This window comes from Drosophila biarmipes, unplaced genomic scaffold (genome assembly GCF_025231255.1).
Source record: "Drosophila biarmipes strain raj3 unplaced genomic scaffold, RU_DBia_V1.1 ptg000019l, whole genome shotgun sequence".
Lineage (NCBI taxonomy): Eukaryota > Metazoa > Arthropoda > Insecta > Diptera > Drosophilidae > Drosophila > Drosophila biarmipes.
The window spans coordinates 1,262,952-1,288,407 of NW_026114537.1; the positions used below are offsets into that span (position 1 = coordinate 1,262,952).

At 39.6% G+C, this 25,456-nt stretch overlaps 1 long non-coding RNA gene across 1 annotated transcript; it reads left to right on the top strand.

Moving 5' to 3' along the window:
• The first annotated feature begins 250 nt into the window (after positions 1-250).
• LOC127012089 (uncharacterized) lies at positions 251-24,664 on the top strand. The gene is made up of 3 exons (XR_007765566.1): positions 251-624; positions 6,271-6,325; positions 24,498-24,664. It is a non-coding gene; the product is annotated as an uncharacterized LOC127012089 (long non-coding RNA).
• Positions 24,665-25,456: the final 792 nt, after the last annotated feature.

The following is a 25,456-nucleotide window of genomic DNA, read 5'->3' on the forward strand; positions in this document are numbered from 1 at the left end:
AATGTTCCACAGTAAAATTATATTCTTCTAAGTCTAATGTCATTCGTGTTAGTCTTGAGCTCGGGTTTGTCAATGAAAATAAGTACGTTAATGGCCTATAGTCTGTTTTGACTGTAAAATGTCTTCCAAAAATGTCGAAGAAGATTTATCGCCCAGTGGATAACTGCTAACTTTTATTCACTTGTATTTTTGTTTCCTTATACCTTTTGGTATTGTAATCTTGCGTAATAATGCGCTTTGACATTTATCTATTCATTCAATTAAATCTGAATTTTTTTTAAATAACCTTCTTATGTGACGTGACTAATCGGAGATATGTTGAATAAAACGTCTGTAGTAATTGCAAAATGACACGAATCTTCTAGCGCTTTCTGCGTCCGTTGGAACTGGATATTTTTCTATTACATGGTATGTCTTACTGTCTGGCAAAATACACTTGTGTCCAAGGAAGGTCACTTAGTTTCAGAAAAATGTGCACTTTTTTGTGTTCAGTTTAAGGTTGTGTTTCCTACATAAATTAGAAATGTTAATCATATGGTTTTCTGAGCAACCGACGGCAGTTAGGTCAGCCATATACTAAAATTCCCTGTTAATTTTGGAGTAATCAATTACAAAAAGCCATCGGTTAGTATCGCCATTTGGTAATTATTTTTTGGGACGTCAAATAATGAGCTGTTATATTCAGAAACTTAAGGTTTCATTATTTTCTCTTTAATTAAATTTTCTACTTGTTTTTCTATTTCTTCTTTTTGACCATGGGGATTTCAATAATTCATTATTTACCCTACAGTACCATTCAGCACTAAATGAGCACTACAAAGTTGTCATTACTGAGCGCTCCTTCAGTGCTCAATTTGTTTGAAAATGACTGCTTAAATTAACATAGGCATGTCCTAGGATTCAGCAATTCTCAAAAATGAGCATTAATTTGGTGCTTTTAAAGCAGACGAAAAAGCATCGATTCAGCACAGGTTGAGCTAAGTGCTCATATAAAAGAACTATAATTATACATATCGATTAAGCGTCGCTTTTGAACAGCTGTGTTTACTTTTGTGCTCTGCGTTTTGTTCTTTTTTTTCAGTGATTTTGTTCGAGTGTTTTGTGTTTATTTACTTACAAAACTTAGCCTAACAATTGTGTTATTTATAGTTATTGTAACATTTATATTTTATTTGTTTAATCTCTTAGCTTTGTTAGTCGCATTGCAAAAAATTTACGTTGAGGTATTTTTCATATTTTATGTAATTGCATTTTTTAAATAAACTCTTTTTTTTCTTATAACGCCTCTTGTCTGTTCTAAGAAAAATTGTATTCTTGGGTCTTCGACTAAAGACCCCTTTATTAAGATTTCATAGATCTTAATTCAGGTCTTATGCGCTCATGTGGGTCCTGCAAGGAAATGGTAGTTGAGATGAGCGGCTCTATGAATCAGACTCAATGAGGGGTTCAATACCGTCTGTGCCCAGCTTAAAAATAAAAAATTATTAACCGAGTCACCTAAATGCGAAAATCTAGCTTTGCCGCCGATGTTTTGGATTTTATACGTGAAAAACTCCCATCCGAAGATATTGCAGTTGATCAATTTCGATTTTCATACGCCCGTAGGATATCGTCCTTTAAAATATTTGCTCCGCCTGATGCTTTTAACGTTTTACTTTCTAAAAGCTTTTGGCTTAATGATAATATTGTAATTAAAGAATTTGTTCCCAATAAACCGAGAACAAATAACCGTCAAAAAACTAAAAAGTTTATTATTGGCGTATCAAAATGTTAGGGGACAAAATATGAAGCTACCCAAGCTTTATGCTGACTCCTCTGCATTTACTGAAGATATTTTAGCTTTTACGGAAACTTGGCTGAAACCATAGATATTCTAATCTGAAGTTCTGTCTAATAACTTTAATACTTATAGGACCGATCGCCACTCACGTATAGGGGGGCGGTGCACTATAGGCTGGATGACCATTTTTCTGGCCAAAAACCCATTTTTCGAAAGTCCTTAAAATTAAGATTTCATGACTTGCTCCTGAGATATTCAATAGGCTGTCTCGAGTCTTATTCATAAAGCCGGCCATCTCAACTACCATTTCCTTGCAGGACCTACATGACCGCATAAGACCTGAATTATTATCTTTCGGTAAATCCTGCACATTTGTCGTGCACCATCAAATCGCAGAGCCATTAGAAAATAAAGGGGTCTTTAGTCGAACACCCAAGAATACAATTTTTCTTAGAACAGACAAGAGCCGTTAAAGGAAAAATAAAAAGTTTATTTAACAAAATTAAATTAAATAAAATATGAAAAATACATCAACGTTAATTTGGCACTGCGATCAAGTTCAAAAAGCACAACACACACAAAAAAAAAAGAGCGCAAGATTGCGAAAATTAATCAAACGTAGGGAGCACGAGAGAAAAAATATTCTATTAATTGAGCGTGGCTTGTGCGACACTGACAACTTTAAGCACGAACAATTATAATACAAATAAAGCAAGAGAGAGAGAGAAATAGCACCGAAAGGTCTACCAGAAAATCAGCAGGTTCATAGAGAGTGTAAGTAACAATTATAAAATAAAGCGGGAGTGATTGAGAGGGAGTAAACGAGTTTTAGCTAGTCAATTCGATTTTTTTATGTGAAAGGTATTTGTTTCATAATTACCTATCGATTGACCCAAAAATGTGCCACTCCCACTTTAACGCCCACCAACCGACGTGGCCACAATTGTTATGCTAGACAATTTGCTAAGACATATTTGTGTCATCAATACCTATCGATTGATCTAAAAAAATGTTTGCCACGCCCACTTTAACGATCACGTAAATAGCCAGTAGGTGGCGCTTTACAATATTCCTTTGCTGCTTCTATATTCATTTTCATTTTGCTTCTTCAAGCTGAGTAATGGGCATCTGATTGTCGAGGATCTCGGCTATAGTGTTCATCCTTGTATTTCTACTAGTTTTTCTAATTCTTCTTTTTAACATTGGGGTCTTCTATAATTTTTTCTGTACTTCTTTATGTTCATCATCATTCAGTTTTATTTATTGTTTGTAAAAACTATTAGTTGATATCATTTCGGATTCTATTCCGAATATATCTGTTCAATTATATACCAATTCTTTAAGTATTTCTTTGAACAGAGGTCAAACATTTTTCTCAGTTCGTCTAAGGTTTTTTCTTGGTTTGCATTTGTATTATATTTATTTATGTCGTAACCATCCAATGGTTGTTGGTTTGCTATTAATATATACCTAGTTGCTAAATTTATAGCAGTTTTTCGGACGACTTCAGATTTTGCTGGTAGAATTGTCAAATTATTTTCGAGGTATGGTGCATTCGACTATTAATAGGATTAAAGAGTTTCAGTATGAGCCAAACATTTTTCCATCAAATGAAATATTACAATTTGATGCTTCTATATGAAAGTTATGCGATATAGCAAAGTTACTAGAAAAAGTTCTATTGATACTAATCATTTTGAAAAAGTTGTTCCTTCACCAACACTTGATATTTGAGTAATATTTTTATAGTCAACATTGGTTAATGAGTCTGAAGTTTCTTTCATTAAAGAGATGTTTGCAACTCTATCACCTAGTAATGTATATAATTTATTTGTTTTTTTTTTTAAGTGAAGGTTAAAGTTAAGGTTGATAGTGTGAGCTGTATTCTATACTGCATTTTGTATTTTAAGGGTCTTTATTGGTTTTACGCCGTTGTTTGTACCCGTAGACATTTTTATTGTTTTGTCTGTTTGTATTGGTATTGTTATTGTTGCTGTGGTTATTTGTGTTATTGCTATTATTGTTTTCACCAAGGCTGTTTTCATCTATAATTGCCACGACCTTACATAGAAGGTTATTGTTTTGTTATCGCTCCAGAAGAAGACTTCCGTGGTATTTCTGCAGCCTATGCAGCTGACTGACGTTCTGGTGTCTATCAAATCAGCTACCCTTCTACCCAACATGTTCACCTGAGCGTAGGGCCCTAAATCGCCAAGTTGCCTACTATGTCTGAGAAAAGCAGCTTGCAATCTTTCTTTCTTAAATTTTGGTAATCATCCATACCGGTCTTTGAGGGAGTTGTAATGATGCTCTCTAACTCTGTTTCGGTAAAAATGTCGGTAGTCAGTTTTGTTTTAAGGGTTGGTAAAGGAGACCATCTGTTTGAGTGTCGTTGTGATACACGCTGCTATGTTTTTTTACGGCCAGGCGTGTTTACACTGGTAGGCACTGCCTTTTCCTCCGGATCTTTGTCTGACTCTTCGCTCTACAGGTTCTACCATTAATCGTTCCGACGTGGGTTGCCACAGCCTTTCTGCGAGGGATGCTAATATCCTATAGAACTCAACGAACGTTTAGCTAGGGCGTTGCTTTCTCTGATCGGCTCGATCATCCTTAAATTGGTCCTTCACATAACTCATACTTGCGCCCTACAGAGACTCTTTTGAGAACAGCCAGTACCAATTGCTCGTAATTCAATAAAAACATATTAGCATTTTGAGACACAAGCTCAAGATTTCCCTCCAACCTTTTTCCTGTTATTTGTGTGTTATACAAAAATGTCACCGAAACATTTCGTTTGCTGCGCCATTGCAGTCGTTAAGGCTTCTGAAATAGCTACCCAAATAGTTTCGGGCGTTGTTAACTGAAGTCATTGTCTGTTTTGAGTCGTTGCCAATAGACATTGTGATGCAAACAGGACAGAAATTTGTTCTCCCCGCTTTCGCCAAAAAACAATTTCGGTGGAAGACCGCAACTGAATGTAGCAATTAAATTTTTGTTAGATGCTCTGTGGTGTGTCCTAGTGGCATTTCAAGACCTTTAATTGTGGCAATTGTACAATTTTTGGAAATAATTACCTAACAACTAAAAATAAATACTGTGAATATCCAAGCAAAAATAAATAAAAAAAAATACAAAATAAAACGATTTAGAAAAGCATTTAAAAATTTGTGGTGCCATGCAATCGTTCTCTGTTATATTTTGGAAAGGTTTCTTGTTTAAGCTAAGTCCTGTCGTTAATGGACTCTAAAACTAGTGACTCTAAAAGATTACTAATGAATGGAACTATGAGTGGAAGATGTCTTTACCAGAAGACAAATTATTAAAATAAAAAACAATAAAGAGTGTAAGAATTAAATATTTAATTTAAGAAAAATTTGTAATGTTTTTGGGTTTTTCATTTGAGTTGAAAAGGAAAGAAACTTTATTTGTTTTGAGCTGGTTATACTGGCAATGTGAGGAAAAAAATTGTGAAAAGTATACGCCCTAAGAGAGCACAAAATTGAAACGAGAATTTTTGTGTCTATGACTGAACATCTTTAAATTTTCTCTTGTTAATTGTAAAGACTTCAAATTTTTTTTAGCGAGATTTGCAATCTGTGTAAACTTCAGGAAGTTCGAAGTACGAGTATAGCTTTGACAGACCCAACGCCGTCATTGTCTGTAGGCATACTTTGAACCAAGTTATAAGAAAACACTGATCAACATGTTTGTATGTGTTGGTAAAACAATTGCTGTCACAGACCAGACGCCGTTATTAAATTCAACTGAAATCTGCGAAAAGAATGTAAAGCTTGTGAAGTACTGAATACAACCTGAACTACGTGCAGATCAAGTGTTAGTGCACCAAATTTACCTTTCTCAATCAAGACTCTGCAAGTCTGTTCGAAAATTGTCTCAAGAAGCGGAGAGCGTATTTTTAGTCACCAAAGACGGCTATGAAACGGGGCATAGCTAGCCGCCAGGGCAAACAAGACACCCCAACGTGTCGCTAAAAAGTCGTAATGCTCTAAATGAGACAATGCAATTAAAGAAGCAAAAATATGAGTTCCTTTGATAAGAAAGATTCTGTTGAATTTGATCAGTAAAATTTTGACGACACCTTACTCGAAAGTACACATCAAGATACATACAAAAAATTGTACATCAAGTTTTTAATGATATCGCACAACAGAAGAGCGACAGTTCTGAAATCGTGGCAATACTAGCAGCGCTCCCAACAGACATGAAAAGTTCGAAATTCACATTTAGGAATACAAAGTAAGCAACGTGAAATTAAACCTCTAGCTGATCGACAATTGAGACAGTTTAAATGAGTACGCGTTACGCAATACGATGAGAGTAAACACAAAATGGGTAAATAATAATTTATACTCAAAAATTTTTTTTTTTTAATAGGTATTGCAACAAGGTATTAAGTTAAATCGCGGATTAGGATTACTGCATATTCATTTAAGTTGGCTATATCAGTAATCGGCTTCTTTTTTAAGAATTTCAGAGTTCCATTGGAGTCCATATAAGCATAGTGAATCTGTTATTCGCAAGGTAACTACTTTTCGTCATTTATTTAGAGCTAAGTCAATTTTTTATCAGTTAATTTATAGTTAAGTCTTTATCAGCGTCCAACCAAAACGGGCCCTGATATAACCCAATCCTATTAGAAGAACTTCCAACAAAACTTCCAACCTATTTACACATGTATTGGCTAAAAAGTGCAGGGATTAATTTGTTTATCTATCTCCAAATTTTCTTCTTGGTTTAGTTCTACTGCAAGAATAGTTGCTGGATTTCCAGCAGTGGTGGAAACTTCAGAAAGACAATTACTTCCACGCAACTCGAAGCCAGTATTAAACGCGAATACACACTCAGTATCAGATGGCATTTTGTGCAAAAGGGAACATAATTTAAACTTCTTTTTTGGACCGTACTTTAGAATAAAATCTTTAAACATAGCTTTTGCTACTGGTTTTTTCTTTTTTTTTTAATTGGTATTGCAACAAGGTATTAAGTTAAATCGCGGATTAGGATTACTGCATATTCATTTAAGTTGACTGACATTTAGTAACCGGCTTCTTTTTAAGACTCCATTGGAGTCCATGTCGCTTTAGTAAGCATAGTAAATCTGTTATTCGCAAGGTAACTACTTTTGGTCATTTATTTACAGTTTTTCATAGCAAATCTAGTTTTTCTTTTTTTCGCTGGTAGAATTTTATTATTCGTTTAAATATTGTTATAGTTATTCCTGAAACGGCGTCTTCTGTATGGTTGTTTTATCCTTAGAATGTTCCACAGTAAAATTATATTCTTCTAAGTCTAATGCCATTCGTGTTAGTCTTGAGCTCGGGTTTGTCATTGAAAATAAGTACGTTAATGGCCTATAGTCTGTTTTTACTGTAAAATGTCTTCCAAAAATGTCGAAGAAGATTTATCGCCCAGTGGATAACTGTTAACTCTCGTTCACTTGTATTTTTGTTTCCTTTTTCCTTTTGTTATTGTAATCTTGCGTAAGAATACGCTTTGACATTTATCTATTCATTTAATTAAATCTGACATTTTTTTTAAATAACCTTCTTATGTGTCGTGACTAATCGGAGATATGTTGAATAAAACGTCTGTAGTAATTGCAAAATGACACGTATCTTCTAGCGCTATCTGCGTCCGTTGGAACTGAGTATTTTTCTATTACATGGTATGTCTTACTGTCTGGCAAAATACACTTTTGTTCAAGGAAGATCACTTAGTTTCAGAAAAATGTGCACTTTTTTGGGTTCAGTTTAAGGTTGTGTTTGTTTCCTACATAAATTAGAAATGTTAATCATATGTTTTTCTGAGCAACCGACGGCAGTTAGGTCAGCCATATACTAAAATTCCCTGTTAATTTTGGAGTAATCAATTACAAAACGCCATCGGTTAGTATCGCCATTAGGTAATTATTTTTTGGAACGTCTAATAATGAGCTGTTATATTCAGAAACTTAAGGTTCTATTATTTTGCCTTTAATTAATTTTTCTACTTGTTTTTCTATTTCTTCTTTTTGACCCTGGGGACTTCTTCTTTAATTCATTATTTACCCTACAGTACCATTCAGCACCAAATGAGCACTACAAAGTTGTCATTACTGAGCGCTCCTTCAGTGCTCAATTTGTTTGAAAATGACTGCTTAAATTAACATAGGCATGTCCTAGGATTCAGCAATGCTCAAAAATGAGCATAGATTTGGTGCTTTTTAAAGCACCCTTTTAAATAAGCAGACAAAAAAGCATCGATTCAGCACAGGTTGAGCTAAGTGCTCATATAAAAGAACTATAATTATACATACACATATCGATTTAGCGTCGCTTTTGAACAGCAGTGTTTACTTTTGTGCTCTGAGTTTTGTTCTTTTTTTTCAGTGATTTTGTTCGAGTGTTTTGTGTTCATTTACTTATAAAACTTAGCCTAACAATTGTGTTATTTATAGTTATTGTAACATTTATATTTTATTTGTTTAATATCTTAGCTTTGTTAATCGCAGTGCCAAAATTTACGTTGAGGTATTTTTCATATTTTATGTAATTGCATTTTTTAAATAAACTCTTTTTTTTTCTTATAATGGCTCTTGTCTGTTCTAAGAAAAATTGTAGTCTTGGGTCTTCGACTAAAGACCCCTTTATTTTTTGCTGGCTCTGTGATTCGATGGCGAACATCAAATGTGCAGAATTTACCGAAAGAGTTAATGATTTCATAGATCTTAATGGTCATGTGGGTCCTGCAAGGAAATGGTAGTTGAGATGACCGGCTCTATGAATCAGAATCTAGACAGCTTATAGAATATCTCAGGAGCTTTTTAACAACTCAATGAGGGGTTCAATACCGTCTGGGCCCAGTTTAATAATAAAAAATTATTAACCGAGTCACCTAAACGCGAAAATCTAGCTCAGCCGCCGTTAATACAATTATGGAATACCCCCAAATCCGAACTTGGTAAGTGAACCAACCGTGCCTATGGATACAGCTAGCTCGAGTGAAGTCCATGTTTCTGCAATAGAATCTTTTGTACTGGCTAAGTCAAAAAAATCGGTGCCGACCGTACCTATAGTAGGCACAGTTCCTGGATCTCAGCCTAGTGAGGTTCATACTGCTACTGGGGGGCATAGGAAACTTTCAGTTGTTATACAAAGGAAGCAATTATTTGTTTCTAGATTCATCCCAGTTACCACATTTAAGGATGTTTTGAATTTTATATGTTAAAAATTCCCATCCGAAGATATTGCAGTTGAACAATTTTGGCTTAATGATGATTTAGTAATTAAAGAACTTGTTCCCAATAAACCGAGAACAAATAACTGAAAAAAAACTAATAAGTTTATTATTGGCGTATCATAATGTTATGGGACGAAATATGAAGCTACCCAAGCTTTATGCTGACTCCTCTGCATTTACTGAAGATATTCTATCTTTTACGGAAAATAGCTGAAACCATAGATATCCTAATCTGAAGTTCTGTCTAATAACTTTAATACTTGTAAAACGTCAACAATAACAAGGGCACGTGTATCATGGTTCTCTTACTCAGGGCCCTGCCTCTTTTTCTGGCTTCCGCTGGCACTTCCAGTCGAAGTCCCGGTTCCATGGGGCGAACTACCCCCTGAACTTTGGGGGTGGTCGTTCCAATTGGAACGGGCGAGTGCGCAGGTCTTTCGAAATCCTGCCAGTTGAAGTTTCAACCACTCGGGCCAGGACTTGTCGCGTCCAGTCTTGAGTTGAACATCAAAGAAAACGGCAGCAAAAAAGAAAACTGCTCCTCGAAAACCGTGAATTCAAAAGGGACTGTGTCGATCGCCACTCACGTATAAGGGGCGGTGCACTATAGGCAGGATGACCACATTTTTGGCCAAAAACCCATTTTTCAAAAGTCCATAAAATTAAGATTTAATGACGTCATTACGTTAGTATAACATCAGACTTAAATGTTACTTAAAATAAATGTTATCAGAGGCACGCTTTGTTATGTTATCGGCTGTTAAAAACAGCTGTTCCGAGTGTCGTGACCACGTGCGCTTGCTATCGTTATGTTATGGCATCGAAAGAGAGTGCTTTGTACTATATGTTTTCGATTGTCAAATGTTGGATTGCTTGTGATTGTTCCTGTACTTAAATGTTTTTAACAGAGCTTTTTTTGTATTAATCAATAACAAAAACTAATAATAATATAATAAATAAACTAATAACTAATATAACAAGGTTTCACCTAGTTTCACCTTAATATTTATACTGGGTTGTAGGTAATTCAATTCTTGTTCATATGAATGTAAAATTAAAGTGCGCTTTTGCGCACTTTCTGCGTAGTTCACTTTTTTGTTCACAACCTCAGGCTCGCCAATATGGAGTTGTTCGATGTTCGGAGATCTGCTGCGACCAAATGTGCGAAAGAGACCGCAATATTGGCTAGATACAACGTTTCTTTAGCTGGCTCAGAAAAACCCAGCCAGAAGTTTTGTCGCGCAAGTGGACATATTGTAATAGAAATCTTAAGCAATTTAAAACAAAATACTCCAATTGGCTTAAATTGCACACTGAAATTGACATAATTAAGCCCCGATCAATAGGCCGGCCCTCATTGCCTTTTTTATTGCCGAGTGCAAGGGGTCAAAGAAGACAGGCGTCACGTTTGGTATACTCCACGGCAGGAAGTATTAAATTATTAATCCATTCAGCTAGTGCGGCTGCGCGTAAGGGTGGTAAATTAGACACTGCGTATAACCTAAAACTTTTGGCTATCTGCCCTGAAAAATCCAAGAGCATGCGCACATTAATAAGTAACCCTGTCCCAAATTTGGAGAAGATTTCTGTTAACGACGCACTAGCCCTTCTTCTTGATCAAAACTTAACAAAGCAACAAAATATCGCAATTAGGGAGCTAACAAAAAACCAATTGTTTCCGTCGTACTACGAAGTTGCAAACAATAAGAAAGATTGCCGTCCGACATCAAAGCAGAGGTGCCTTTGCTATGTTTGCTTAACCACACAGCTAGGCAGATTCTATCTTTACATGAAGAAGTTGTTTTGAAGAAGGAAGGAACTTTTTATTAGCCGAACTTCTTTTAAGTTATGGGTTTGATAACAGCTATAAACAGGGATATTCAGATATACAGATGTGTGGTGTCGATGGAAGTATATTCGCCACAACAGTAACACCTTTGCGAATGCTTGATCTAACAGCACAATCAGTCAAGTTATGAGTTTTGTAAAGAAGTCTCGTAGGCAGGAATATACTCCGTCCCGCCAGGGTCCCTTTACCGAAAATATTTGTAAAGATATGGGACAAAAAGGTCTAAGATGAAAATAGGTTTGCGTGAGATGTAGAGTGCTAGCCACCGGGGTACGGAGTGATAGAAATAGTTTATTCGGTGTCTGTAGCAGAGTGAAAAGGGTCAGCGGTAATGCGCATTTGGGCCTGGCTCATAGCATTCGCTCCGAGAAGGCCGAGAGAGAAGGGATCGATTATGGGGACAACTTTTTCCTAGGGCAGAATTTATGGCCTAAAATCTAGGCATTTGTCTTAGAATATCTATATTTATGCGTGGCCAGCTTGATTGTATTCTTTTCCTACGAGTTGTATTAAAATCAGGCGAGGAATATTTTATATTTATTAGAGCATTTTTATTCCTTGGTTCATGTTTTTCTCAGCGCTCGCAGGCTAACAGGTTAGGTTAGGTCATGGATTATAAATTCTAGCCTACTCTGGGCGAAGCCGCATCGAGGCCTTTGAGAAATTTCTCAGTGCACGGGACTCTCGCTGGCCAAAATGCGGTTCACTCCACTCACTCACCCGTCTAGCTCTCACGCACACATACACGCGTGAATCTGGGTGCTCCGCCGCTGGTCCTGGGCCAGCACACTCTCCTCGAGGTCTTCTAGGTAGGGTCACTTGGCACTAGTCACTCGACTGCACCACTTTTCGCACTCCGAAGGCAAAAGACTTCTGTTGTCCACATGAATTTGCTCTGCTCGCACTTCTGATCCCGTGCGCCGCCTTCGCAAGAGTCCCGCTTCTGATTCGGTGCGCCGCATTTTCAAAAGTGACCCCGCTCGCACTTCTGGTCTGGTGCGCCGCGTTTTCCAAAATAGACCTAGTCAAGCTTTTCCGCCGCGTTTTGTTAAAGTTTTCGTCTGCTCTGGCCTTTTTCCACTTGTCGAAGTGTCGGAACTCCTTTTTTCTCGCTCTTCCCTTGGCGCGTGCCAATTTTCGGGGGTTGTTTTCCTCCTCGATCGCATGTCCTCTCTCGCTTGCTCCTGTGCGGCGCTGCACTTATCGTGGTGAATATTTCGTTGCTCTCCTAGTGTGTATGTGTGTGTTGCTAATTCTTGTGTACTAATATAACTACAAATCTTACAATTATTGGTTAAGCTTACATATTAAGTGAACTGTGAAAAGTTTTTACAAAGTTATGGTTTTGTTGTTAGCTGCTGCTGCTATTGTCGCTGCCTGCTGAAGTTGCTGGCTGCCGATGTTGTTGGCGCTGGCTGCCGATGTTGTTGTTGGCGCTGGCGTTGATGTTAGCGGCGCCTTTGGGCGTTTCAGCTGGCGATGTTGTAGCTGCTGGCTGCCGATGTTGGTGGCGCTAGCTGGCGTTGTTGTTGGCGCTGGCGGCCGATGTTGTTGGCGCTGTTTGTCGATGTTGTGCGCGCTATTTGTGAGGGGTCAAACGACTCCTCACATCCCCCTCCTACTTCGGGGGGCGTTTAAAAAAAATGGTTATCCGGTCGGTTTTTTGTGATGTGTACCCGGAATTCCTCTGCCGGATAGTCAATGACGACTCCGTTCGGGCCCGCGTCTTCTAAGGTGGCCGTGCCTTGCGTGTTGTTATGCGCCACAGGTGGGACGGGTTGTCCGACGCCATGTCTGTAGGGAAGAACAAAATGGTATTAGTACTTTGTTTTAACGATTACTTACTGGTTTTTAATTGTTTAGTTAGTAATCCTGGGGAAAACAAAAGGTTCGCTGCAGTGGCACTGGGAGCGTTGAGTTCCCACTAGGGAAGTGGAACGTTGGGAAGGCGCACCCTCCAGCAAGTGGCCCCACTGACTCAAACATTGGCTCCTGTCGCAGTGTTTCTGGTTGGCTCTCGCCTCGGCCAGATCGAGCGTCACTCGCCGGCTTGTTTGTGGCAAGTTCGTTGCTATTGTGCCTTCTTCGTACGGGCTTCTGGCCCTGCTGCTGCGCTACCATCTTCGTGTATGCTTCCGTCGTCTGCGGGTATCCTTGGATGCTTCTCTGCTGCTTCCGCCTTGATGCGTGTATCCTTAGTTTCTCTGCTGCTCTGCTGTTGCTGTTGCTCTGCTACGGGTTTTTAGCGTCAATCGATTGCTAAACCTGCTCCGCCATCTGAATGGCTCTCTGCCTTGGACGATGAACGCTGGACTGAATCCGGTTGAGTCTGAGATGCTGCTATTAATTGCCAGATTCAGTTCGAGCAGAAGTTCGTCCCACGTCGTCTGCTTGACCTCGATATACTGGGCGACCATCGTTTTAATGGTGCGATTGGCCCTTTTTGTCGGGTTCTGCTGCGGAGTATAAGGTGCTGTATGTTCCCGCCTGCTTGCAGAAAGCTTTGAGTGAACGACTCGTAAACTGTGTCCCATTATCGCAGACAAGGTGGTCCGTTATCACCTCAAATCGATAACCTTCCAAGTAGCATCTGAGTTTCCTGATGGCTAATATGATAGCCAGACACTCCTTTTCTGTGGCGGAGTAGTTCTCCTCGGCGGCGATGAGGCGTCTGCTGGCGAATGCGATGACTCGTTCTTCTCCCTGGATTTTCTACGTTAAAACTGCTCCTTGGCCGATGTCGCTGGCGTCTGTTTGCAACACGAACTTCTCGTTGAAGTCGGAGCAGGCGAGAACCGGCGTCTCCATGAGTTTTCTTTTGAGTTCCTCGAACGCATCTTGCTGATCCTGCTCCCATTGCCATTTCTTTCTTTTCTTGAGTAGCAAAGACATGGGCTGCACTACGCTGGCAAAGTTGGGTAAAAATCTCCTGTACCATGACGCGATCCCAAGACATCTCCTCAACTCCTTGCATGGTGGGCAGTTGCCGTACTGCCGAAATCTTGTCGGGATCCGTGTGAATTTCCTCCTCGCTGATAACGTGTCCCAAGTACACCAGGCTGCGCTTAAAGAAACTGCATTTCTTTGCGTTGAGGCGACGGTTCGCCTTTCGTAGCCGTCGGAATACTTCTTGTAGATGCTGCACATGCTCCTCCAGAGTGCCGCCGATGATGATGATGTCATATAAATACGCAAACGCGTTGGGCTCCATGTCCAGTCCTATGACGCTGTCGAGCGCCCGCTGGAATGCGGCTGGTGCTGAGTGGAGGCCAAACGGCATCACTTTCCAGTGGTACAAGCCCCTCCCGGGGACTGTAAATGCTGTGCACTCGCGGCTGGACTCGGCTACAGGGATTTGCCAATATCCGCTTTTCAAATCGAGCGTCGATATGTACTTGGCATGGCGCAGACGCTCCAAGATGTGCGCTATCCTTGGCAGCGGGTATGCATCTGGAAGAGAATGGGCATTTAGTTGTCGAAAATCTACACATAGTCGCATTTCTCCAGATTTCTTACCCACGAGTACAGTAGGGGCGCTATGGGAGCTCCGTGAAGGCTCTATACAGTCGTTGCGTAGCAGTTCGTCGATCTGCTCATCAATAATCCTCTGCATCGCGGGATTCTTAGGAAAATACCTCTGTTTGATGCGCTTATCATCCCGCATCGTGATCGTATGCTCATCGATATTTGACACTCCCGACAATCCTTTGAATTTGGCCAATTCCTCCTGTAGGAATTTGTTTACCCAGGGCTCCAATTCTTCTTGCTCGGTGTTTGCTGTGATTACGGCTAGTGCTCCTCCAGTGTCAAGCGTGTATCCTGGTCTGGCTGGGGAAGGCCCTTGCCCTTCTTCTACTGGTTCCGCTGCAACAGTAGCTTGATTCCGTCGAAATGGATTATTTCGCACGGCGTTGTCGTCTCGAGGCCCTAAAATACTGCTGGTCGGGGTAGCTTGGACCTCGTTATCTGGATCGTTTTTTGCTGGAGTGAACGCGTTGGTCAAGAGAGAAGGCATAGCTATGTCGTTAGTGGGGCTGCTTATTGGGAAAGGGTTCAGCTGCAGCGAAGCGCGGCCGCATTGGAGAGTGGCAGACACGCCACTGAGGAAGTCCATGGCCAACAGCACGTCTTCCATGATCGAGGGGAAAACTAGCAGTGGAAAGGTGACCCAACGTTGGCCCAACCGGACTTTGGCTACCAGAGACTTGGTTATCTCCTTGGGTGAGCCTTCCGCCAGGCTGACATGAGTGTGTACCGACCGTACGTTGTTTGGTGTCCCTACACGTTGAACAACTCGTTCGCTCACGAAGCTTCTGCTAGCTGCGGTATCTATACTGCGTTAAACTCCTGACCCTCGATTTGCACCTGTGCGGTAATTCTGCTCGACTGAACCTGTAAGATTTCTCCTAACTCCGGGGATTCCTGTAGGCAGTCTAGGTCCGCTCCCCGAGGGGGCAAAGACTCCTCTCGTTTCCCGGCTGGGTACGACGCCAACACTCGAGAGTGCGTACTCCTCTGCGACCACAATCCCAACAAAAGAGGACTCTGGGATTGCGACATGTAGCTGCCCGGTGACCCTCATAGGCACAATTCCTGCAAGCAAGACTGAAATTCGGCACCATTGACATGTTCCCCCCTCGAGGAACTGATTGTGAAACTGTGGCTGGGGTGGTTGTCTGGCTGGTCGTGTGAAATTTTGTTGACCTGTTGGTGATGATCCTGCATACGTTCGTACTCGTTCCTTCTCGGCGTTGGCTGTGGTTCGGCCAACATTCTGGCATGGCTTCCTGTGCTCCGATCGCGGGTGACCTCGTAGTTTACCGGTAAAGAGGTAAGTTGCTCCAAAGTGGTGAAGTCGTGCCTCCTTGCGTACATCTGATACTCCGGTTGGAGATTTTCATAGATCCGGTCCAACTCCTGCTCCGCATTATACCTCGCTCTGTGCATCATGAGTCTGATGTATTGTTTGAAAGTCTCTCCCCGTCGCTGATCTCTGGTGCGGATCTCATCCTCGAGTCGCTGAAAGTACCTGGGTGGCAGAAAGAAGTCAAGAAACGCCTTCTTGAAGTTCGTCCAAGATTTTCCTAGCAGCTGGCTTGTCCGAAACCAGTGCTCAGCTGTATCCATCAAAAGACCAGGGATGGCCTGCGGCATCTTCTCCACGTCAACTTCGTATGCGGTGGCTCGTTCCTCGAGGTGTTGGATGAAGGTTATGGGGTCCGTGGTCCCGTCACCGGAAGCTGCGTTGGACCCGGTGGGTGTGGGTTCGGAGTCGGTGAACGCTGCTTCCTATCCGTTATGGCGGCTGTAATCCAGCACGTGGTCGTCCCGATTATTAAAAGCGGCCAGACGGCTCCTCATTTCCTCAACTATTCCGGTTGCTTCCAAGGAAAACTCCTTCAAAATCACCTCCAATTCCCGCTTCCGGAGGTACGAAATCCAACGCGCGCTCAAAGTGCTGTGAAATAATAGTTAACTGGCAAACGACAGGAAAAGTTTCGATAGGACGAGAGAAATTCTTGGACGAGGGTCAACCGATGCTCGACTTATTTTTTTTTTTATTTTATTTGTCACCAAGAATTTACTGAATTCCCACGTGCAACGACGGTGACCACAATGCGATGTCCAACGACGATTTAATTCCTACATTTTCTCGACGGTGATTGAATGTTGTCCGACGACGTTGTAGTTTTACATTTTTCCATGACGATGTTGCCGTTCCCTGTACTTGCTCGACTCCCGCTTGTGTGATAGAGACGACGATGAGAGTGAAAACGATGATGGCTGCGCTGTGGGGAGTATATGTTAGCTTTTCCCTACCTCGTGCTTTCGAAACTCTCGTGACCTGAGTTGGCTAGTCTAGAGAGCTCTCGCTCTCTCTCTCTCTTTCCGATTATTTGCCTGTATGTGTTTCGTCCTCACGTGATTTGCTGGCCACGTGATATTGGAACAACGAATCTCTGACTTTAGGTTATGTACTTTGCTCTGCTTAGAAATAAATGTATGTGTGTCTGCGTGCGTTAGAAATTTCTCGCTGTGTGTGGGTAACCTTTTGTATAAGTTCTCCCGAATGTACCATGTGCTCTGCTTAAATTCTAAGCTTTTTTTCCTGAGGGTATTGGTATATTTTTAATTATATATATATTTCCCTGTTTTCTGCCCTAGAATTTTTTTTGTGTTCCTTGATATATGACTCTCCTTATGTTTTGACTTAAAAATTTCGACACTCAGTGACTAAACCAAAAATTTTCAAGCTACATGTACCCAGATCGGTCTTTAGGCCACATTTAGGTCGTCTAAAATTTCGTAAACCCCATGTCCCTGTTCGTGCGCCATTCTGTAAAGAGGTCTAGTAGGCTGCGATATACTCAGTCCCGCCAGGGTCTCTTTACCGAAAATATTTGTAAAGATATGGACAAAAAGGTCAAAGACGAAAATCGGTTTGCTGGCGAGAGATGTAGATGGGTCTGGTTAATAGCATTCGCTACGAGAAGGCCGAGATAGAGGGAATCGATTATGGAGACAACTTTTCCCTAGGGCAGAATTTATGGCCTAAAATCTAGGCATTTGTCTTGAAATATTTCTATTTATGCGTGGCCAGCTTGATTGTATTCTTTTCCTACGAGTTGTATTAAAATCCGGCGAGGAATATTTTATATTTATTAGAGCATTTTTATTCCTTGGTTCATGTTTTTCACAGTGCTCGCAGGCTAACGGGTTAGGTTAGGTCATGGATTATAAATTCTAGCCTACTCTGGGCGAAGCCGCATCGAGGCCTTTGAGAAATTTCTCATTGCACGGGACTCTCGCTGGCCAAAATGCGGTTCACTACACTCACTCACCCGTCTCGCTCTCACGCACACACACACGCGTGAATCCGGGTGCTCCGCCGCTGGTCCTGGGCCAGCACACTCTCCTCGAGGTCTTCTAGGCAGGGTCACTTGGCACTAGTCACTCGACTGCACCACTTTTCGCACTCTGAAGGCAAAGACTTCTGTTGTCCACATTCTGTTGTTCGCAAGAGTCCCGCTTCTGATCCGGTGCGCCGCCCTTTCAAAAGTGACCTGCTCGCACTTCTGGTCTGGTGCGCCGCGTTGTTCTTTGTTTTTACAAAGTTATGCGCGAGGGTTTTGTTTTGTTGTTAGCTGCTGTTGCTATTGCCGTTGGCTGCTGAGGTTGCTGGCTGCCGATGTTGGTGACGCCTTTGAGCGTTGCGGCTGGTGATGTTGTAGCTGCTGGCTGCCGATGTTGTTGGCACTAACTGGCGTTGTTGTTGGCGCTGGCGGCCGACGTGGTTGGCGCTGTTTGTCGATGCTGTGGGCGCTATTTGTGAGGGGTCAAACGACACCTCACAGTTTGCAGTCTTTCAAATTTGTTTTAGAAAATGGGAAAACTGTATATGTTAAGTTCCGTCAACATTTGACAGTAATAGATGGAAAAGTCTTAAACACACTGATAGGCACTAGATCAAGCCAATCTTGTCCTGTTTGTGGGACAACTCCTTCGGATTTGTTTTAACACCAAAAACTTCAAGTTTGAATGCTTTCTGCCACATTATTGCGGAATTCGGTTTTTAGAATTTATCATAAGGGGGAATTATAAAATCAATTTAAACAAGAAAGGAAATTAACTTCGGCAAGCCAAAGTTTGTATACCCTTGCAGTTATAAGAAATAATCAACTTTAGTAAATAATTTTTTCATAATATTTTTCCACTAATTTCCCGATTGTTCTTATGAATTTGATAAAATCGTCTGAATTTGATAAAATTTATTTCGAAATTTAGAACTAATTAAAAAATGTTATTTCAAAGCTAGGAAGGTTTTATGTCAAAAAGCACCAAAGCTAGAATTTGTTGTAAATTATTTTTCCACCAATTTTCCGATCGTTCCTATAGCAGCTATATGATATAATCGGCCGATTTTGATAAAACTTAATTCGAAATTCAAAACTTATTAGAAAATTATATTTCCAAGCTTAGAAGGTATAAGATATAATTTTTTCATATTTTCCGACAAATTTTCCTATATGAAATAGTCGTCCGATTTTGATAAAATTTAATTCGAAATTCAGATCTAATTAAAAATGTTATTTCCAAGCTTAGTAGGTTATATGTTAAAAAACACCAAAGATATAATTTTTTCATATTATTTTACCACTAAGTTCCGATCGTTACAAGATTTCAAGATTTATTTTTTGAAAAACTTTCATTGAAAATAAAAATGTCTAAGGTCGGGGGGTTCGGTAGCACGAATGCCGGCAATACTGTCCGCAGAGCATTTAATGCTTCAGAGATATTCGCGGTAATAACTGGTATTGATCTCAGATCTTAATAAAAATTAATGTGAACAAATTCCAAAGCTTTTGCTATGATACGGCAGAAATTATTTTAGATAAATATCCTTGGCTACCTATGACAGTACGTACGTACGACTTATTTCACAGATCATTGGATAGATCAGACCCCATCATATCATCTGTTACCTAACAAACCGTTTCAAACTACAAAACAGATTACTTCTTAAAGAGCGCTGATGATCCTTTTGAAAATATTGAAGACGATCCACTTGAGTTCAGTGATATGGAACTTGAGACCGAAGAAGATGTTGATTAGGTGCGCATGTGAAACATTTTTATCAGTACAGTTTTAATTATACTTTACCTTTAAGGCCTTTTCAGCCTGTAATTAAGAAAACATGTTCATAGTTCCTGCCAGAAAATGTCGGTGACACGCTTTTTTTCTAAACTAAGTACCTAAGCTTATGAAAAACCATAAAAACAAACCAGACCTTAATATTATTGTTTGTTTTTAAGTTATATTTTTTATTTCTACTTTTATATAAGTTTGGAAGACAAAAAATTTATTTCCGCCCAGAGGGCCGGTGCCACGCCTATTTTCTCAAAACATGTTCCTTAGCTTACTAAGAACCCAAATCAAAAAACAGAACCCATATATTTTGTTTCGTTTAGAAGTTCTTAATTTGGACCAGAAAAAGTCATCCAGCCTATAGTGCGGTGTGCTGATCGCCGTTACTTCTAGCCTTACATCCGAAAGAATTCTCATTCATTTCCCAAATGAAATTGAATGTATAAGTGTGAAAGTTTTCTTGCAATCTTTATCTGTTTTTGTTACATGTTCTTATATTCCACCTGGCTCTAGTCTAGTAATTTATGAGCACAATCTGCCTACAATAAAATGTGTTCTATCCCTTCTTTCTAATAGAGACCTTTTGATTGCTTTGGGTGACTTTAGTCTGCCTGATATTTTTTGGTCTCCTCAAACTACTGATAGTTCGCAAGCTAGGTCAAATTGTAAATTCCCGTATTCCTTAAATGGGGCAAATTGCATTTTTTCCTCTGTATTCACCGAAAGCTCTTTCTTAAGAGATTTAGCAGCAATAACGCCAACTTATTCTCCCGATATTGATGGACTTTCTGGATGTGTGCTTAAATTTTGTGAGTCAACACATTTGTCAACCGGTTCTTAAACTTTTTAATTTGTCTATTTCATCATCAGTTTTTCCTACTATCTGGAATAACTTTTTATTATTCCACTTCATAAAAAGGGTGCTAACGCGGATGCCAAAAATTATAGAAGTATTTCTAAATTCAATTCAAAGCATTTGAATGTATTATTATTTCTCATATTCATTATTTTTGCTCCCCGCTTATATCATCGTGCTAGCATGGTTTTGTTAAGTGAAGATCGACCACCACCAACCTTTTTTTCATCTATTGTAACAAATGCAGACTGACGTTAAATATACAGATTTTAGTAAGGCCTTTGACTCTGTCAGCCACTCTTTTTATACCCTATAATAATTTCAGTCAGAAGTTTGCAACGCAGTGAAGAAGACGTTTCCGAAACCATAAAGTATATATATCAAGAGATCAGCGTCACTAGACCAGACGATCTAGCCATGTCCGTCTGTCCGTCCTTTTCAACTGAGAGACTAGCAGTTTTAAAGCTAGCGGGCTGAAACTTTCTTCTTTCTATTGCAGGTAGTATTAAAGTCGGAACCAGCCGGTTCAGACAACTATATCTTATAGCTCCCATAGGAACAATCTGGGAAAAAATTAAAAAAAAATTTATATCTTCGGTGTTTTTTAACATATAACCTCATACGCTTGAAAGTCACACTTTTTAATTGGTATTTAATTTAATTTTATTAAAATCGGACGACTATATCATATAGCTGCCACAGAAACTATCGGAAAATTATTCGGAATATATAAAAAAATTATATCTTTGATGTTTTTTAACATATAAAAGGTTATATGTTAAAAAAGCTTGGAAATAACATTTTTTAATTAGTTCTGAATTACGAATTAAATTTTATCAAAATCGGACTAGTATATCATACAGTTGTCAAACAATCGGAAAATTAGTCGGAAAATAAGAAAAAATTATATTATATCGATCGATATCGATTTATCGTCGCTTGTGAACAGCTTTGTTTACTTTTGTGCTCCGAGTTTGTCTTTTGTCTTTTCCAGTGATTTTGTGCGAGTGTTCTGTGTGTATTTATTTACAAAGATTAGCCTAACAATTGTGCTAATAATTTTAAATAGATCTCCCAGTAAATGGGTACGTGTTAATAGTTATTTTAGCACTTCTATTAAATTTCTTTAATCTCATAGCTTTGTTTGTGTAACTTACGGTCCTAAACTTGCTAAAACTTTTTTACTCCCTCTCAATCTCTATTTTATAACTGTAACCTGCTCTCTATACACCCGCTGAATTTCTAGTAGACTTTTATGGTGCTATTTTCTCTCTCTCTCTCTCTCTCTCTTGCTTGATTTACTTTGTATTTGTTCGTACTGAAAGTTGTTAGTGTCGCACAAGCCATGCTCAGTCGATAGAATATTTTTTTCTCTCGTGCTCTCTTACGTTTTGATAAATTTTCGCGATCTCGCGCTCTTATTTTTTTTGTGTTTTGAGCCTTTGTGATTTTTGAATTTCATCCCAGTGCCAAATTTACTTTGCGGCATTTTTGATATTTTGTTTCATTTTTCATTTGTTTGTCTTATAATGGCACTTGTATGTTCCAAGAAAATCTGCACACTTGCTTCTTCAACGAAAGACCCCTTTATTTTTTGCTGGCTCTGCGATTCGATGATGCACGTCAAATGTGCAGGATTCACCGGCAGAGTTAAAGATTTTATTGATCTTAACTCTGGTCTTATGTGGTCATGTAGTTCCTGCAAGGAAATGGTGGTTGAGATGAGCGGCCTTATGAAGCAGATTCGAGACAGCCTGTTGAATATCTCGGGTGCTTTTAGGCAACTCAATGAGGGGTTCAATACCGTCTGTGCCCAGTTTAATAATAAAAAATTATTAGCAGAGCCGCCTAAACGCAAAAAAACCAGCTTAACCGCCGTTAATACCATCATGGAATCCAACTCAAATCCGAACTTGGTAGCAGCAGTTCCTGTCGACACAGGGTTAAGCGAACCAACTGTGCGTACGAGGTGTGTTCAAAAAGTAAGGTGACTTTGTATTTTCAAGAAAAACGATTAATTTATTTATCAATATTAATGTTGTCCCCTTCAAAGTAATCCCCCTCAGATACAATACACTAATGCCAACGGTTTTTCCAATCCTCAAAGCACTTTCCATAAGCACTTTTCGGTATAGCCTTGAGCTATTCCAGCGATTCAGTCTTTATCTCTTCAATCGTTGCAAATCTCCGTCCTTTCATAGGCCTCTTTTGTTTTGGGAACAAGAAAAAGTCACATGAGGCCAAATCCGGTGAATATGGTGGCTGAGGCATTATTGTGGTGTTGTTTTTGGCCAAAAAATCTCTCACAAGCAAAGATGAGTGAGCAGGGGCATTATCGTGATGCAAAAGCCATGAATTATTTTTCCACAATTCTGAAAGTTTCTTTCGTATGCTTCTCGCAAACGGCGCATAACTTCCAGATAGTACTGTTTATTGACCGTACGACCATATGGTAAGAACTCCTGATGCACCACGCCATGGTATTCGAAGAATACAGTGATCAAAACTTTGACATTTGATCGAACTTGGCGTGCTTTTTTCGGTCTTGGCTCACCTGGGCTCTTCTATTGTGATGATTGGGCTTTGGTTTCGATATCATAACCATATACCCATGATTCGTCACCAGTTATGACCCTTTTGAGTAAATCTGGGTCGTCGTTGACGTCATCCAACAGCTCTTGAGCGATGCTCATGCGACGGTTCTTTTGGTCAAAATTCAGCAATTTTGGAATAAACTTCGCTGAATACACGACTCATGCCCAAAACGTTTGAAAAAATGTCATGGCACGAGCCAAGCGATATACCGACATCTTCAGCAACTTCTCTGATAGTGATTCGACGATTTTCCAAAACAATTTTTTTCACTGCTTAAACGTTTTCATCAGTTGTTGTCGTGCTTGGGCGTCCAGAGCGAGGCTCGTCATTGGCATCTTCCCGGCCATCTTGGAAGAGTTTGTACCACTTGTAAACATTTTTTTTTACTCAGAACAGTTTCATCGTATGCCACTGTCAACATTTCAAGTGTTTCGGAGCACTAATTTTATTTTTTACACAAAATTTGATGCAAATCCTCTGATCCATATTTTTTTATAGCAAAAAATCGCTGAGCACGCAAAACAACTTGTTACCTTTACGCCTCTCACAACTAAACAAAAAAGGGGATTCAATTGAAACTTGGTACAGATGTTAGGAAAGAGTGTACCAACATAACAAAACAAAAAAAATCGATAATCGAAAATAAGTTGCCCGCGAAATTTGAAAACTCACCTTACTTTTTGAACACACCTCGTATGGATACAGCTAGCTCGAGTGTAGTCCATGTTTCCGGACTAAAAGCTTCTGTACTGGCTAAGTTAAAGATCTCAGCCTAGCAAGGTTCAGACTGCTGCTGGGGAGCGTAAGAAACTTTCAGTTGTTCCACAAAGAAAGCAATTATTTGTTTCTAGATTCACCCCAGATACCACGTCCTCAGACTTTCTGGAATTTATACGTGAAAAATTCCCATCCGAAGATATTGCAGTTGAACAATTTCGATTTTCATATGCTCGTAGGATATCTTCTTTTAAAATATTTGCTCCGCCTGACATTTTTAATGTTTTACTTTCTGAAAGCTTTTGGCTTAACGATGGTTTAGTAATTAAAGAATTTGTCCCAAATAAACCGAGAACAAATAACAGGCCCTCCACTGTGCCAAAACACTAAAAAGTTTAATGTTGGCGTATCAAAATGTTAGGGGATTAAATATGAAGCTACCCAAGCTTTATGCTGACTCCTCTGCATTTACAGAAGATTTTTTAGCTTTTACGGAAACTTGGCTGAAACCAGGGATATCCGACTCTGAAGTTCTGGGTAATAACTTTAATACTTATAGGACCGATCGCCACTCACGTAGGGGGTGCGGTGTCCTGATTGCCGTTACCTCTAGCCTAACATCTGAAAGAATTCTCATTTATATACCCAATGAATTTGAATTTCTAAGTGTAAAAGTTTCTATGCAATCGTTATCTGTTTTTGTTACATGTTATTAAATTCCACCTGGCTCTGAAATATTTATGAGCACCATCTGTCTGCAATAAAATCTGTCTTATCCCTTCTTTCTAACAGAGACCTTTTGATTGTTTTAGGTGACTTTAACCTACCTGATATTTCTTGGTCTCCTCCTACTGACTCATTTGTCGCTATGCCGTTATCCGCCCATGATTTTGTGGATGGCCTTTTAGAATTATCGTTACAGCAAGTAAGCTTTATAAAAAATTCCTTAAGAAGACAATTAGATCTTGTGTTTGTTTCAGACCCGTCTGAAATCAAAGTATGTAGAATTGACGCTCTTGTTGTACCTGAAGACCCATATCATCCTACTATGGAACTGACAATTTGCCTCCCCTGCTCTGATACCCTCTCTCCTTTAGTTTCTCCAACTAAAATGAGATATTTTGTAAATGTAACCATAATAAACTTCTCATTATAATTGGACAGACTTGTACAATTGTACAGACATTGAAAGTGTCACTGAACTATTCTTAAATACGTTTTTTAATGAATGCGCACCTGCTGGGTTTCTTTCAAACCTAAACAGACCTCCTTGGTTTACCAATGCGCTTCAAAGACTTAAAAACCTTAAATCTAACACTTATAAAAAGTATAAAAAAACGGGTAGACTAGCAGATTTTTCGAAATATGTTTTGGCTCGAACAGATTTTAATGTTCTCAACATTCATTACTACTCTATGTATCTAAGTCGATGTAAATTTGAATTTTCAAACGATCCAAAACAGTTTTACAATTTTGTTAATGCCAAGCGTAAGGCATCGGCATTGCTTTCATCGGTACGTCTAAACTCAATGGAGGCATCGACGGATTCTGAAATTGCTGATTTATTTGCTGAGTTTTTCCAAACTACTTATAGTTTGACAGCTTAGTCAAATTGTAACTACTCTAATCCCTTAAATAGGGCAAATTGTATTTACAGCCAGGCTCTCACCTATGGACCTGACTGACTCCGTGGTATCTAATAAACCCAACATATTCACCTGAGCGTAAGGCTCTAAATCGCTAAGTAGCCCCTTTATGGCTAAAAGAGCTT